We start from the raw sequence: 15,843 nt of genomic DNA on the forward strand, positions 1-15,843 counted from the left end.
CTACAGTAGCCCTGCCGAACCAGCATCACAAAAGCAGTCTCCTGCTGGGGAATTTTACTATTTACAGAAAAACAGAAAAAGTTGAATATTATTATACATAGTCAAGCGATCAATTTTTGGCAATCTCATGCAACCCAGAACGCAAGTTCAGTAGAAGATCATGACTGATGGAAATGACATATGGAATGGGACCTGTCCATAAATGATATGATGATCTGGAGACTGCTAATAAAAAGTCGTCATTTAAAACACTAGCCTGCTTGTGCATGTGCACGCTATTATCGGACGACTCTTTTGGGAGGGGGTTAACCTCGGCAAGTTCTCCTCCACATCCCACATCATCCTCATCTTGATCTTTTCTGCATAGTAGACTGTTTGCGACAACCATGCCAGTTTCGAATTATGTGATTTATCCATTGATACTGAGAAAACCATTTCACAAATTGAAATTTTACTCTAATGCTTAAACCCTGTCACCTAGTCTTTACATTATGAAACTGACAGTTTAGTTAATCAAAACAGCTGATTCCATCTGTAGAATAAGAAGGGTTTATCAACTATTTGTGCTTGTTTGTATATCTGTATTCTTGTGTGTGAGTAGATTTTTGTTTAAATGAATCACAGAAGTAAAGCAAAAATGTCCAAATTGTCCATTCGCTGTGCAGAACTGTAAGTCGCAGATGTACAATAACATAACGTCAGAACCAGGCAAAGGAATTGATAAGTATTTAGTTATTCTGATTTCATTATCGATCCAACCCAATCAATTAGTAATCCAATTCCTTATTGATTCTGCTTTCAGTTCTCATTGTGTGAGGGAATGAAATAATACAAATATGTATCATTCATGTCCTTATCATTATGTACTATATGTCATGATTTGAAATGTTTCTACATAGTGGTGCGTGATATGGGGAAAATGTCGTCTCCCAATATAAGTAATTTTATACCACGGTAAAAATATACTGTTTATCAAATAAAAAATTTATGGAAATATGTATTGTTTTCTTCATGTATTTTGTTTATAAACAACATTTTATAGAGAAAAACAAGTAAATGGATAAAAAAATAAAAATACAATAAAATACAATTAACCTGTCAAAATATCTGATTAAACAACCCATTTTAAAGAAATGTAAACTGTTGTTGTGTAATGTAGTTTAATGTAGAATGTTCACATCTATGCTCCTCTAGCATTTCCGCGAATTAGTATTTGTAGGTGATGTAGTATTGTTGTTGCAGTTAAAATATCTGCCATTTATTTTGCAATACAACATCAGTGTATCATCTGACGTGTCAGGCAAAACTCAGCCTTGCCACACAAAAACTCCGGAACTCATTCTACTGTGTAGCACATGTGCAAAGTTGGTCATTACAGTCCTGCCCAAGGTTTGAACTCACGTTACCACAGTCCACTGGGTTATTTGTTCAGCTTGCGGAAATGTTTCTGCAATTTCTGGTCTGGTAGTCCTCCCTGATCTACCCGATTAGCGGTTTCTTCTGTTTCTTCTTCTTCTTCTTCTCCTTCTCCTTCTGCTCCTCCTCCTCCTCCTCCTCCTCCTCCTCTCCTCTCCTCCTCCTCCTTTTGGCTTGTCCCGTTAGGGGTCGCCATAGCATGTCATTTTTTTATATTTAAGCCTATCTCGTGCATCCTCCTCTCTAACACCCACTATCCTCATGTCCTCCCGCACAACATCTATCAACCTTTTCTTTGGTCTTCATCTCACTCTTTTGCCTAGCAGCTCCATCCTCAGCACCCTTCTACCAATATACCCACTCTCTCACCTCTTAACATGTCCAAACCATCTAAGTCTGGTCTCTCAAATCTTGTCTCCAAAACATCGAACTTTGTCTGTCCCTCTAATGAGCTCATTTCTAATCCTATCCAACCTATTCACTCCAAGCAAGAACCTCAGCATCTTCGTTTCTGCTACCTCCAGTTTTGCTTCCTGTTGTTTTTTAAGTGCCACCGTCTCTAATCCATACATCATGGCCGTCTTTCATCCTAGCGGAGACTCTTCTGTCACATAGAACACCAGTCACCTTCCGCCAACTGTTCCATCCCGCTTGGACCTGTTTCTTCACTTCCTTACCACACTTTCCATTGCTCTGTATTGTTGACCCCAAGTATTTGAAGTCATCCGCCCTCGCTATCTCTTCTGCCTGGAGCTTCACTTGCCATGTTACTATACTATTTGTCAACAAGTGCTTTGTTTATATATGTGTGCAGTTATGTTTGTTTGTGTTGTCCCAACAATACTAGGTAAGGTGGTTTTATACACCACTGAATTCTTTTCCTAGAGTACATGAAATGACCTCTTCATGACGTTTTTCCTTGGTGCTTTTAGAATTTACTTGAAAATAGACACATGTCACCAGATACTCCCGCCCCCATACTCCTTCATCCTTTCTTGCCTGTCCATCAGCATTCAGGGCTTGGCAGGTAACAGGAGAGCTTAGGCGACGACAGCCAGAAGCTCTGTGATAATGTCATCTTTTTGCATGAGAGCTAAACAGAGCTGACAACGAATACAAATTGGTGCCATTAACAAAGGAGTGACAGCAGATAGGTGAGATTAGGTCTTACTGTGGCTCCTAATTATAGAGCGCGTGGGCATCCCAGGTGGACACAAGAGTGTCAGGACACAAAGGGGGTATGGTGGTAACAAGATCATGCCTGTGGTGGTAAACAAGAAGTGGCATACCTTAAAAGGACACAGAGCTTAACAGTACAACTCCAGGACCTTATGACATATGTGGTTGCTAGTGAAGACGGTTAGTGATATGGTAGCACCTGTTTTAGCTTACCCATTATGAAGGATTGTAAGTAACTTGTTGAGACATGGGAGGGCCACACCTTTTCCATCGTGCAAGCACACACAGCAACAGAATACAAACAGGCTAAAGCAGAGTACCTTAATTTGATCCAGCTTCTTTAACAACTTCTGTAATTATATCCATCCATTTTCTTAACCGCTTATCCTCCAAGGGTCGCGGGGAGTGCTGGAGCCTATCCTAGCTGTCAACGGGCAGGAGGCGGGGTACACCCTGAGCTGGTTGCCAGCCAATCGCAGGGCACATAGAGACAAACAGCCACACACACAATCACACCTAGGGGCAATTTAGAGTCCAATTAATGTTGCATGTTTTTGGGATGTGGGAGGAAACTGGTTTGCCTGGTGAAAACCCACGCAGGCACGAGGAGAACAAGCAAACATAGGTGGCGGGATTGAACCCGCGACCTCAGAACTTTGAGTCCATGCCGCCCTTCTGTAATTCTAAGCAGCAAAATTAAATGTGTATTATTTGTATTGTAATTTTGAGTTTTATCATGATTCTTTAGCTAATTTTGCTCAGTTTTGATTGACATTGTTGGCCATTGAATCATACAGTTGAATGAACTTGCAGTTATATAGGACTGCATGTTGTGCAGTTCTGTTGTGTGTGTAACGTGTATTTCATCATATCAGCAATTGGAAAGAGGTGAGTGCAGAACCAAGTAAAATTAAATGAGGCCAGTCAGTCATGTATTCTGAAATATTCTGCAACAATCCATTCTGACATGTGCCTTAGATAATGTACAAATACTGCAAGTGACATTTAATTGATTTAAGGAAAGGGGCTGTGTCTTTCCTCTTGCAAATTATGTTAATTCAGGACTTTAGTGAAGTCAACCCTAATGAAACTCTTCTGCTGTCAGAGCAACTGCACAAAAAGGGCAAAGAAAGTGTCATCAAGCTGCTGAGAACCCTTCATAAACAATTCTTTGTGGTCACCAATCACTATGGTGGCTCATCTCAGGATGTGGTGCTATTGTTTGTTATTTGGTGAATGTTGTCAAACTGATGTGAAACAGTGTCCCAGCTTCTGGACGCACTATTATTCTCCAGCCTGCAGCGTCCCAAGGGTGCAGAAAACAGGTGTCATGTTTAGATGGTGTTCCTTTTCATTTACGAGGAAAGCCAGCCTCAAACACAGAAATCACATAGTTGAACTATGGTGTCATCTCCTTTATAGCCTTTGAAGTGTACAACTTTAACAAAGCTTAGCAATCCATGTGACTCCCTAACCCAAACAAAAATAGTGCCGAAGGATGCTGTTTAGTGTGGGAATGTACTGATAGAGTTTGGATTTAGTGACAAAACGCAGCCACATGCAGTGGATACACACGACATCCAGGACCATGTTTCTAATCTTCCTGATGGTGTGTTCACTGATTGCCATTATACTATATTAGGTATTGCCTTATCATACTATTACTGCGTATCACTGTGAGAAACCTCAGCTGCGTAGATAACGGGGAAACCACAGCACCTTTAGATATAAGCTGCTGGACAGGACCCAATTCTGATGGTCTAGAATTGTGCTCATTGAGCATTATTTAAGTCAATGTATGATTTGTACTGGTCATAATTTTGATTTATTGTTCAAATTCTCTGCAGTGTATTTATTAAGACCAAAATTATGATCATGACCTACACAAACTTTACAATCACATTCATAAACACCAGTACACTATAGTCTATATCTTTCCATGCAAAAACAAAAACAACTAAAGAAGTGATTGCATTCAGTAATTAAGTCCTTTCCAACCAATGTGATGCAGAGCAATAGTGTCCAGTGAGAAATAAAGTGGGGTACCATGGGAAATTTTCCAATTCCACCAAATTTGTCCAAAAGGTTTTATTTATTAACTACTGATATGGTTTTGTTCATCAGACAGTGAAGTGTAATGACAAGCAGAACAATTAACCGCTCTTCCATTTAATGCCAGAAGGGACATTAAATAAGAAAATAAACCAATCTATTGACCTGTTCCCATTCATAAAATAGAATAAGTCACAGTTTCCCACGGCTATATCAACTGTCCTTCATACTTTTTGTGACGTTGTAGTTTGGTGGTTGTGCTATGAGATTTTTCCTGCCACCATTTAAATTGCTTCAGATTAATTCTACATTTATTGATGTATTTATGTATGTATGTATGTTTGTATGTTTGTTTGTTTGTTCATTTGTTTGTTTGTTGTAGGCCTTTCTGGGCATTGTTTTTCCATTGTAACACAGGATTTGTGAAGCGTCTTGGCTAACAGAACCATGAAAGCCACAAATTTAATCAAGGTTTTTCTGAGAGAGTAGAATACAACTAAAAATGTGTATTTTTAACCAAGACCCAACAATTTTAAAATATAATAAGTCTCTGAATTTAGCAACATACTTATACCTTAGCTCACCATCCATCCATCAAACGTGATTGTATGTTAAATGTTAAAATCCCAGTGCCCAAAGTACTTTTACAAAGCCTCACATTCACACACAAACTCATCATACACTAATAAACAGCTGCTACCATGCAAGGTACCGTCAGGCCCACTGTGGGCAAATTAGGTTTCAGTATCTTGCCAAAGAACACTTCGACATGCAGAGCCGGGATTTGAACCAACACCCTTTAGTCACTGGATGACCCACGCTTCCGACTGAGCCAAAGCCACACATTCCTGTGGTTGTTCTCGATGTTTTGTTGAAGATGTGAGATTGATTGTTGCTGAACGGCTACTAGTTTGATTTACAGTACACTTTTGAGGCTGCTTCTGGTTGAACTACATGTCAGTTACAGTTATTTGTAGTAAGCCTGCAAGTAACAATTGTTTTCGTTGTGGAGTGAAATGACTATTCATGTTTTAAGCTATAAGTTATGTTGCGATCTTGCCTAGAATTCAGTAGTACAAAAACAGTAGCTATCGTGAGATGATGTAAGGAAGACCTTGTATGTGAATATTCTACAACATTCTACAACATTTCATTATTAAAAAATAGACTTGCTTATTTTTGACTTCTTTTGAACACTAAAAATATTTGATGGTAAGTCTTGACACAGGCTCTCTTTCGTGTGTGAGAGCATGACACCTTTCCCACCCCTCTTAAACACCCTAATTATTGCTCCTGCCATTCTATTGTGTGATGTAACACTCCTACAAATGTTGGAAAGTGCCTCAGGACACAGTTTAGGTTGACTAACAAATATGTGATGTGCTTGGGGTTAGTTGAGTATTTCAATCACTTAATTACTGAAGCACTAGAGCCCTCATTCAAACGAGGTATCCACTTGTGTAGTGATTTGCGATATTTTGGGAGAATGGTTTATCAGTGTTTTTTAAAATGTTCACTTCCAAATAAAGAGATGATTTTTAAACAAATCCTGATTCAGCCCAAATGAATGAAACAACTGATGTACTGTATGAAACATAAGAAATATTTTGCTTAAGCATACCAATAGCTTGTCCTCTCAGCTGTTATCTGAAGCTACTTTCTAAATATCCATTGTCCGTATACATAGATTTAGAGTTGAACTTACTTAAGTAAAGGGTTTCAAAGTCTCTGAATGTTCTAAACTCCTGCATCAATACCATTTTTGTATTAAACACAATACTGCTGCAGAGAGTGGTTGTGCTGTGTGAAATCTTTCTTTCTCTCACTCAACTTTCCATAACTCATGTTTTTTTTTTTTTTTTTTTTTTATCGTGAAAGCAACAGTGCTTACTTTTGATAACCCTCATCATGAAAGTCCAGTTGTTCCACTATCGGCCTTCAACGAGAAAAATGAACTGCTCTGTCATTGGCAGTAGCGTGTGCTTTTATTTTAGTATTTGAAATCTGAGAACGATGTCCTTGACGACCCATATCAGTGTCTTTTAGTGAATGTGAACTGTATGCCTTCGAGCCCACCCCGCCCCTCCATACTTATGCACTTGTGTTTTTCCTCCCATTTTTCATAAGATGAACTCAAATGAATTTCCACATTTTTATGTACACACAAGTATAAGTGAGCTGTGCTGTTCACGCGTGGCATATCAAGATCCTGATTGGAGATGATAATTGTTGAACAGGTATTCCTAAAAAAAGGCCCTTCTAAAACCCTTTTTTTTGATTTGGTGGGTTGTATTGAAATGTGTAGTTTTAATGCAAACCGGTTGTTGCAACAGCTGTCAGGGTGGTTTGCCTCAGATGATCTTGGAGTTAAAGATTCAGAATGTGGAGGTCCTAGGCTGGTGTTGTTACATGTGTGGTGAGCACAATTAGATGAACTGTACTACCAAATTCTCAAAAATTCCCTTGCAGACTGCTTATGGTAGGGAAATAAACTTTCAATTCACAGGCAACATCCCTGTTGGACATTTCTGAAGTGCGTATTCCAATTAAGCTCTCTCAAAACCCTGAAGCACATGCAAGATGCAGCTGAACCCCACTTGACATCACCCGATCGAACAAAACTGCCTCACGATCGACACATTGAGCACCCCTGGTGTAGTGGCACACTCAGCAAGGGTTCAATTCTCACTCAGCGGTGATGTGAATGTGAGTGCGAATGGTTGTCTGTGTCTATATGTGCCCTGCAACTGACTGGCGACCAGTTCAGGGTCCAGTTTTCCCTACGCTTGAAGTTGGCTGGGATCAGCTCCAGCACCCCGTGATTCTGAACAGTATAAGCAGTGTTGAGAATGGACCTGTTGCGCTCTTGATTGTCACAACAGAGGAGACAGATCTTCAAAGAGATCATTCTTTAGAATACCATCTGAAATGACCAGGAAAGATTGATGGATTTTGGCAATTAAACGTGATGGATGGTGCACAACCAAATACACACGTCTGTGTAGCGATCATTTCATTTCTGGGAGGAATTATCCTCCTCAATCTCAAATTACGAAAACCTATATATAATCCCAAATTGACTCATTTGAATAAATAAACCCTTTGTCGCAGAGAGGTTTACAGAGGTTAACGTGTGGCCTCAATACGCTTCAGTGTACTGAGGAGAGGACTCCCTGTCTGAATTTATTTTCCCAATCATAGTTAATGAATGCAAGTTTGTGTAAAACCAGGGGTCATTTATTTGAATTTGTATTTGTATTTAAAAAATCTGAATGGGTGCATCACTATGTAGGATTTATTCCTGATTGAGAACAGATCCAGCAAGAAAGTATTCGTATGTGTCCAGACTTTTAAACTCTTGTTTGTAAATCCTGTAGACTTATTCACCACATACTTATGTATTTCCAATTGTCCAAGACAGGGAAGCGAATTCACGGTAAAATTTCTTATCGACGAAAACAACGACTTCGGCATTAAATATGGGTCCTCTTTGCCAAGTGTCTTTAATTTTTCTACGTTCCTTCTAAATGTTTAACGGTATTGGACAAAATTCTGGATGTCATGCTTTAAGACATATTTTCGTTTCGTCTCAACGGAATTAACTTTCAATAATGCTTTGTTAGACCAACAATATGACGATGTCACGTGGTTTTATGACATAGGTGCACGAGCTCTATACCCGGTGCTGGGATTGGGCAGTAGGCCCATCACCTGCTTCTGAAAAATTATTACCGAAACTTTTGAACTTTGCATCCTTAACAGTCTGGATCGTCCTTTTCCTCTTTTGCCTAGAGGACACGACGTCCACAATTTCCAAAACAATTGGAACTGTGGACTCGACTGGAAAACAGAACATTTCCACTTTGCATCAGTCAATCTTGGATGAAGTGAGGCCCAGAGAAGCCGCCGGTGTTTCTGGGTGTTGATTGATGAATGGCTTTTACTTTGCATAGTAGACTTTTAAGTTGCACTTGGATGTTGTGCTGAACTATATTTACTGACACGGGTTTTCTGAAGTGTTCCTGAGCCCACATGGTGGTATCCTTTCCACGTTTATGTTGGTTTTTGATGCAGTCCACCTGAGGCATCGTAGGTTATGGGCATTCAGTGTTGCTTTTCGGCCATGCCACTTACATGCAGTGATTTCTCCAGATTCTCCAAATCTTCTGATGATATTATGGACCGTAGATGATAAAATCCCTAATTCATTGTATGTTGAAGAACATTGTCCTTAAAATGTTCAATTGTTTTCTCATGTCATTGTACACAAAGTGGTGAACCTCGCCCCATCTTTGCTTGTGAGTGACTGAGCAATTCAGTGAAGCACCTTGTATACTCAATAATGGCACTCACTTGTTTCCAATTAGCTTGTTCTCTTGTGGGATGTTCCAAACAGATGTTTGATGACCCTTCCTCCACTTACTCAGTCTTGCCACCGGTCCCAGCTTTTTTAAAAATTATTATTTTCTAAAAACAATAACATTTATCAGTTTGAACATTAGATATCTTATCTTTGTGGTCTAGTCAATTAAATATATGTTGAACATGATTTGCGAAGCGGCAAGGTGGATCAGCTGGTAAAGCATTGGCCTCACAGTTCTGAGGTCCCGGTCAATCCCGGACCCGCCTGTGTGGATTTTGCATGTTCTCCCCATGCCTGCATGGGTTTCAACCGGGGACTCCGGTTTCCTCCAACATTCCAAAAACATGTAATATTAATTGGACACTCTAAACTGCCCCCAGGCACGATTGTGAGTGTGACTGTTGCCTGTCTTCATGCTCTCTACGGTTGGCTGTCAACCAGTTCAGTGTATACCGCGCCTCCTGCCCGTTGACAGCTGGGATAGGCTCCAGCACTCCCCACGACCCTCATGAGGATAAGCGGCAAAGAGCATGGATGGATGGATGATTTGCAAAAACTTGTCAGTTTTTATTGTTTAACACAGCGTCCCAACTTCATTTGAATTGGGGTTTCACGATTGTACTTCCATATTCCATTTTTTTCATTCTGCTAAAATAAAATTCATTTGTGAATTGATTTAGACTCTTTTGCATCTGACTCACACTTAGAAAGAATCCACTACTACCTAAAAAAAAAACCTCTCTACAGTAATTCTTCTACTCTTAGAGATATTTTCTTTCAGTTTTACCCTGGGACCCATGTCTTGTTTGCAACAGTTGACCTGAAACTATTATATCTTCAGAACTCATCTTTCCAATCTGCCCCTTGTATCTGGAGAACTCTTGTCTGTGTTCAGCAGACTGATTAGGGAGGATGCTTTTTTTTTTTTTTATATCCTGAGGCAGAGCTCATGTTCCCATCTTCCACCTGCACACCACACATGTACCAGTGCACAGGTGCATGACTTGAAGTCAACCTATTGCTGAGTGCAGGTATATTATTGTCTCCCGTTACTTTCACCAGTAATAGGAGTATGGAGGACATTGGTCAGTTCATGAGACAAAGCTACCCTGTGTGACTGGAGACTGAACAAAGTTTAGCAAACCATACAGAGAACAACAGGCTCCTTGAATGTAGATACTATCATAGTCTTTACACAAATTATTAATTTACAGTGGCTAACATCTCTCTAACATGTTTTTGTCCAAATATTCCGGGGATCAAGAGTAACAAACAGTCTTTCCACCCCAATTGAAAGATGTTTTGAAACCGCATTTTTAGAAGGGCGGGGGCTTTGCATCAAATGAGTCATTGCTCTCCCAAGTTCCCACAACAACTGAGTACGGAGTTTGAAGAAAGCAACCCCCTTCCCACCCTCCACCTCTATTAAGACAGTAAAAATGACTACCAGGCTTTATATTATCTCCTACACCCCACAGTTAGTTGGTGGGCAGTTTGCTATTAAAGTTTTAGAACACCCTAATTTTTCCATCTTTATTACACTGTGGCGACCCATAACGGGACAAGCCGAAAGAAGAAGAAGATTAAAATTCATATTTACACTGTTCAAGTTCTTACATCACTCTGAAACATGCAGAACAAAGTTAGAAAACAAATTATCGGGTCAATCTACAAGCAAAAATTTATTCTAAACCTTTGACTAATCGCGGATGAATATAGAAAGCAAATACTCATAAAAAAAACCTTGCTAACTCTATGAAATTCACATAATCGTGTGGCATCTGTAGATTTTTTTGCTTTCACTCTTATGTCCAGTTTAAAGTTAAAGTCTGGAGACTGTGACTTTTTGTATGATTCTGAAAAGTGCATTATTTTTCAGTTTATGGTAACCTTGTGTACTTTTTTCAATCAATTAATTGGGCATGAACTACTTGTATTTCAGTATAAAACAAAAATGTCAGCTTCTAAAAGTTTTGACCAGCCAAAATGCACAGTCTCCAGACTTCAACATTAAAGCCAGTCTGTCTGGTTTGACCACCAATTTCCTCACGCAGTGCAACACATAGGTTGTTGATTAGGTTGTTGGTTGTCCAGCTGTCCGGGTGGGTGGTCTCAGATGATCTTCAAGATGGACATGCTGGATGTGGAGGTTTTGTGTGGTTACAAGTTAGGAGGATTGTGTGGTTACAGGTGGCCTAGTGGTTGTGAGGCCACTCGGATATACTGCCAATTTGTCTGAAATGGCTTTGGAGATCGTTTATTGTAGAAAAAAATTAACATTCAATTCACAGGCAACATGTCTTGCGGACATTCCTGCAGTTAGGATACCAATGGCACACACCTTCAGAGCTTGCAACATCTGTGGCATTGTGCTGTTTGGTTAAACTGTACATTTCAGACTTTTACCGTGGCCAAATGTTTTATTGAAAGGATCGGTGCTGGTCGGCGCTCAGGAGACAAAGACGACACTCAACAAAAGACCAACATTCCCAAATGCTGTTTAGCCTCAATAACTGGCATATTTATTTCAACCAAATGCAAGTTCTCAAAACACAGTTGACATTGCGTGAAATCAATCATATGAGCCCCTTACCTATGCCGAGAAGGTGGAGAGCCGTTCACGCAGGTAGAGGTCCGCTTGTCAACCAGCTGGGCGTCCGTACGAAACCCGCAGCAGACTCTACCTGTTTGTACTCTGCATCTCTCTATTATACTTTTCAGTTGCGTGCGAGAGAAAGGACGGGTGGCCTACCCATCCCACCTGGCGCCGCAACAATTGTTTCCTAATTTACTATTGACAGTTAAGTGTGTCCTTAAGGCTCTGAGAAACATCTTACGCAGCCATAACTGTCAAGACATCACACAACAATGTTCGTCTTTGGTATGCATGTGAACAAGATAGTGAAACGGTCCAGACATCTTGAGCAGAAAAACAAGTGATGCGAAAAACAAGTGAGTGATACGAAAGTGAAAAACAAGTGAGTGAAAAACAACTTATATAACCATGGTTGCACAATACATTCGGGTATTCAACGGTTATGGGAAGCATCACTAATCAACACTCCTTTCACCAGCCAATGGCATACCTGTACAATAATACTTTTCTTGATATGCCACACCTGTGGCATAGGATGGATTATCTTAACAAAGGAGAAACACAGATTTAGCCAGATTTGACAGGGTTTGAGGGAAAATTACCCTTGTGGATATCGAAAAACTTTTAGATCTTGGAGTCCAGTTCACAAATGGGAACAAAAACAACAGTGTTGTGTTTATATTTTTCCTCAGTGTATAAGAGACACACCTCCATTCGCTGTCAATTTATCGTGGCGGAGGGGTTTGTGTGACCTAATGATCCAGTCGTCCACCTTTAATGGTCCTAGGTGAGAGGCCAGCCAAAGCTCGGCTCCATAACCCCCTGTTATGGGTAAAACTATAGTTTCCCTTGCCTGGATGTGGGTAACCGAGGCCCTTACATAACACCAGGCCTGGAGGTGGGGATCGAAGGCCAGTCCCCGGTGGCCGGCAATCTGATCCCCGGCTACAAAGATAGCTTTATTGACTTGAAGTGTCATTTCTCTGGCAGGGTAGGACCCCGAGCTGGTGTGTAAGGTGGAGGAATTCCAACTCGCTATAGTCGGACTGGTACCAGTCCTCTAGAAATGGTTTGGACTATGTTCCACTTTGGAGTTGCTCAGGGTGAGAGGCACCGAGCAGGCATGAGTATACTTATTGCCCCCCGGCTTGGAACCTGTACGTTGGGGTACTCGCCATCCCATGAGGAATCAGAGTCTGCATTCTCTGAGGTGGATTCTTCAATATCTGGGGTTGAGGTCACTGAGGTGGTTAAAAAGCTCTTCAGTGACCAGTTCCTGGGGGGGCTGTCCTGATTACCACCCCTCTGCAACATCACATGGACATCATAGACTGTACCTCTAGATTGCTTGAGTGGAATGGAGGTCCCCCATTTTAAGAAAGGGGACAGGAGGGTGTGTTCCAACTACAGATCACACTCCTCAACCTCCCTGGTATGGTCTATTCAGGAGTCCAAGTGAGGAGAGTCCAAGGGGGAATCAAATCTCAGATTCAGGATGAGCAATGTGGTTTTCGTCCTGGCTGTGGCAGGGTCCTTAAGGATGCATGGGAGTTCGCCAAAGCAGTCTACGTGTGTTTTGTGGACATGGAGAAGGCGTTCGACCGACCCCTCGAGGAGTCCTGTGGGGCGTGCTTTGGGAATATGGGTTACAGAACCTCCTGATACGAGCTGTTCGGTCCCTGTACGACTGGTGTCAGAGTTTGGTCTGCATTGCTGGCTGTAAATCAGACTCGTTTCCGGTGACAGCTGGACTCTGCCAAGACTCCCCCTTGTCACCGATTCTGTTCCTATCTATTATGGACAGAATTTCTAGGCACTATTGAGGGGGAGATGGGGTCCGGTTTGTGTCCTTAGTATTGCATCCCTGCTTTTTGCAGATTATGTAGTTGTTTTGTTTGCTTCATCAAGCAGTGATCTCCAACTCTTACTGGAGAAGTTTGCAGTGTGAGTGTGGAGAAGCTGGGATGAGAATCAGCACCTCCAAATCTGAGATCATGGTCCTCAGTCGGAAAAAGGTGGCATGCCCTCTCCGGGTCGGGTATGAGATCCTGCCCAAAGTGGAGGAGTTCAAGTATATTAGGGTCTTGTTCACAAGTGAGGTATGAATGGAGCGGCAGATCGACAGGTGGATCAGTGCAGCGTCTGCAGTGATGCTGCCTTTGTATTAGTCCGTTGTAGTGAAGAAGCAGCTAAGTTGAAAGGTGAAGCTCTCAATTATCAATTTTCTCAATTTGCATCTACGTTCCTACTCTCACCTATGGTCACAAGCTGTGGGTCATGACTGAAAGAACAAGATCCCAAATACAAGCGGCCGAAATTATTTCCCTGTGCAGGGTGTCCGGGCTCTTCCTGAGAGAGTGGGTGAGAAGCTTGGTTATCTGGGAAGGGCTCAGAATTGAGCCACTGCTTCTTTGCATTGAGAGGAGGCAGATGAGGTGGCTGGGGCACCTAATTTGGATGCCTACATTACACCTCCCTGTTGAGGTGTTCAAGGCATGTCTGACTGGAAGGAGACCCCGGGGACGACCCAGGACATGCTGGGGAGACTATGGAGAGACTAAGTCTCTTCGCTGGCCTGGGAATGCCTTATGATCCCCCCGGAAGGGCTGGATGAAGTGGCTGGGGAAAGGGAAGTCTGGCCATCTCAGTTAAAGCTAGTTTCTGGTTATCCATGCTCACATAAGGTGGAGAAGATGAATGAATAAATGTAAAACAGACAGTTATGCGTCTCTCTTGACATGCTGGTGGTGTACTGAAATAACTGCCGTGCACATGTTGCCAAAGGGAAATGTCATCAAATTGATTATCTTGAGAATCACAACTGCAGCACCAGTTTTGGGTCTGTCGTTGTTGTTTTGACTGTGATGAAACTTTATGGAAACACGTCTTAAATTTTGAGCTTCTTAAAAAAAAATCCACTACAGACCAGTTTTCCATTGTCTACTTCACAGGCTCTAAAGCAATCTTGACTTGTACTCATGTACAAAAGAACACCTGGTTTATCCATTGTCATACATAATTGGTCCATATTAATGGACCTTTCAAGGATATATTGAAAGCCACTTTTAAAAACCTTGTGGAACAAGGAAAGAGAAGTCCAGTACTGTACTGCGTTTTGCTGAATAAAATCACAGTTCTGTCTTCACACGTAAAAATAAATGATGTCAGTGTTTATTTTAATTGAGCAGGGGTGGAACATCTACTCACAAGTGGTCACTAGAGACACATGTATAGTCGTTCTTCGATGCCAGGCGTGAGCTAACGCGTCCACTTGTAATCGGATAACCTGAGATGCACATTAATGTCAGGTCTGAACAGTGTCAAAGACTTGACTTGAGCTCTGAGTCATTCACAGTAATGAAAGACCAAAGTTTCCGCGGAGGCTTAGATTTCCTCAACAACACCATCACCTCATACTGTAGGTGTTTAATTCCTATAGCTATGGACCGTACATGAGAGAGAGAGCGCATATACTCAGACATCAATCTTGACATCCTGTGGAGTACATTTAGACCACACCATATAGTATATTCATGAGATTAGGTTGAGAAAGTGTAGTTCTTTGTACAGGGAGTTGTTGCTATGTACTGGTCACATTCTCTCTTCAGCTGACAGAAGGTCACATCCAGCTATAATAAACAAACTGAACAGTTGCTGAAAACCTGCTTCAGGAAGGCCCTCCGAAGGTGTGTGCATGTGCAATATGTGTGTGTCCATTGTGTTCTTAGTCATACACACATGAACACACAAACACAGCAGCTTGACTGAGTGTATTGGGAGTCATCATTCAACTTACGTCTCCAACACAAATAATCACAGGGTCAGGCCACATGTTTTTGGGTTCCACTGCACAAGGCTTTGACAGCTGTCCATCATTTGGCTGACATGTAATGTAAACATTCCCTTGGTGGGCACTGTTATGAAATTAAAACTCAAATATAGAAAATGTGTTTTTTGTTAAGTTTGCTTCTCGGTGTAAACCTTTAAAATTTACTTGTGGCTTAAAAAAAATTATCTCAGCTTCCATGGTCAGTCGCTTTGTAAAGGTCTCACCATAGTCTTTATTATAGACAAAATTGTGGAAATTTGGACAATTAAAAAGGATGTCCCAAATTGTCATGCAAGTCATGTTGTGGAAAATACACAGGCAGTCTTTTAAAAGGTATGAAAATCAGCATAATGGTTGATATCACAGCTTTTAATTAACTTTTGTATACGTTACTTATAGTTCTTTCGT

The 15,843-nt window shown here is 41.2% G+C and overlaps 1 protein-coding gene across 2 annotated transcripts in view; it reads left to right on the forward strand.

Moving 5' to 3' along the window:
* Window positions 1–15,843, forward strand: part of sema3fb (sema domain, immunoglobulin domain (Ig), short basic domain, secreted, (semaphorin) 3Fb) — an 80,729-nt gene that overhangs the window by 40,083 nt on the left and 24,803 nt on the right. The gene's annotated exons all lie outside the window — the stretch shown is intronic.

The sequence above is a fragment of the Syngnathoides biaculeatus genome, chromosome 10 (assembly GCF_019802595.1).
Source record: "Syngnathoides biaculeatus isolate LvHL_M chromosome 10, ASM1980259v1, whole genome shotgun sequence".
NCBI lineage: Eukaryota > Metazoa > Chordata > Actinopteri > Syngnathiformes > Syngnathidae > Syngnathoides > Syngnathoides biaculeatus.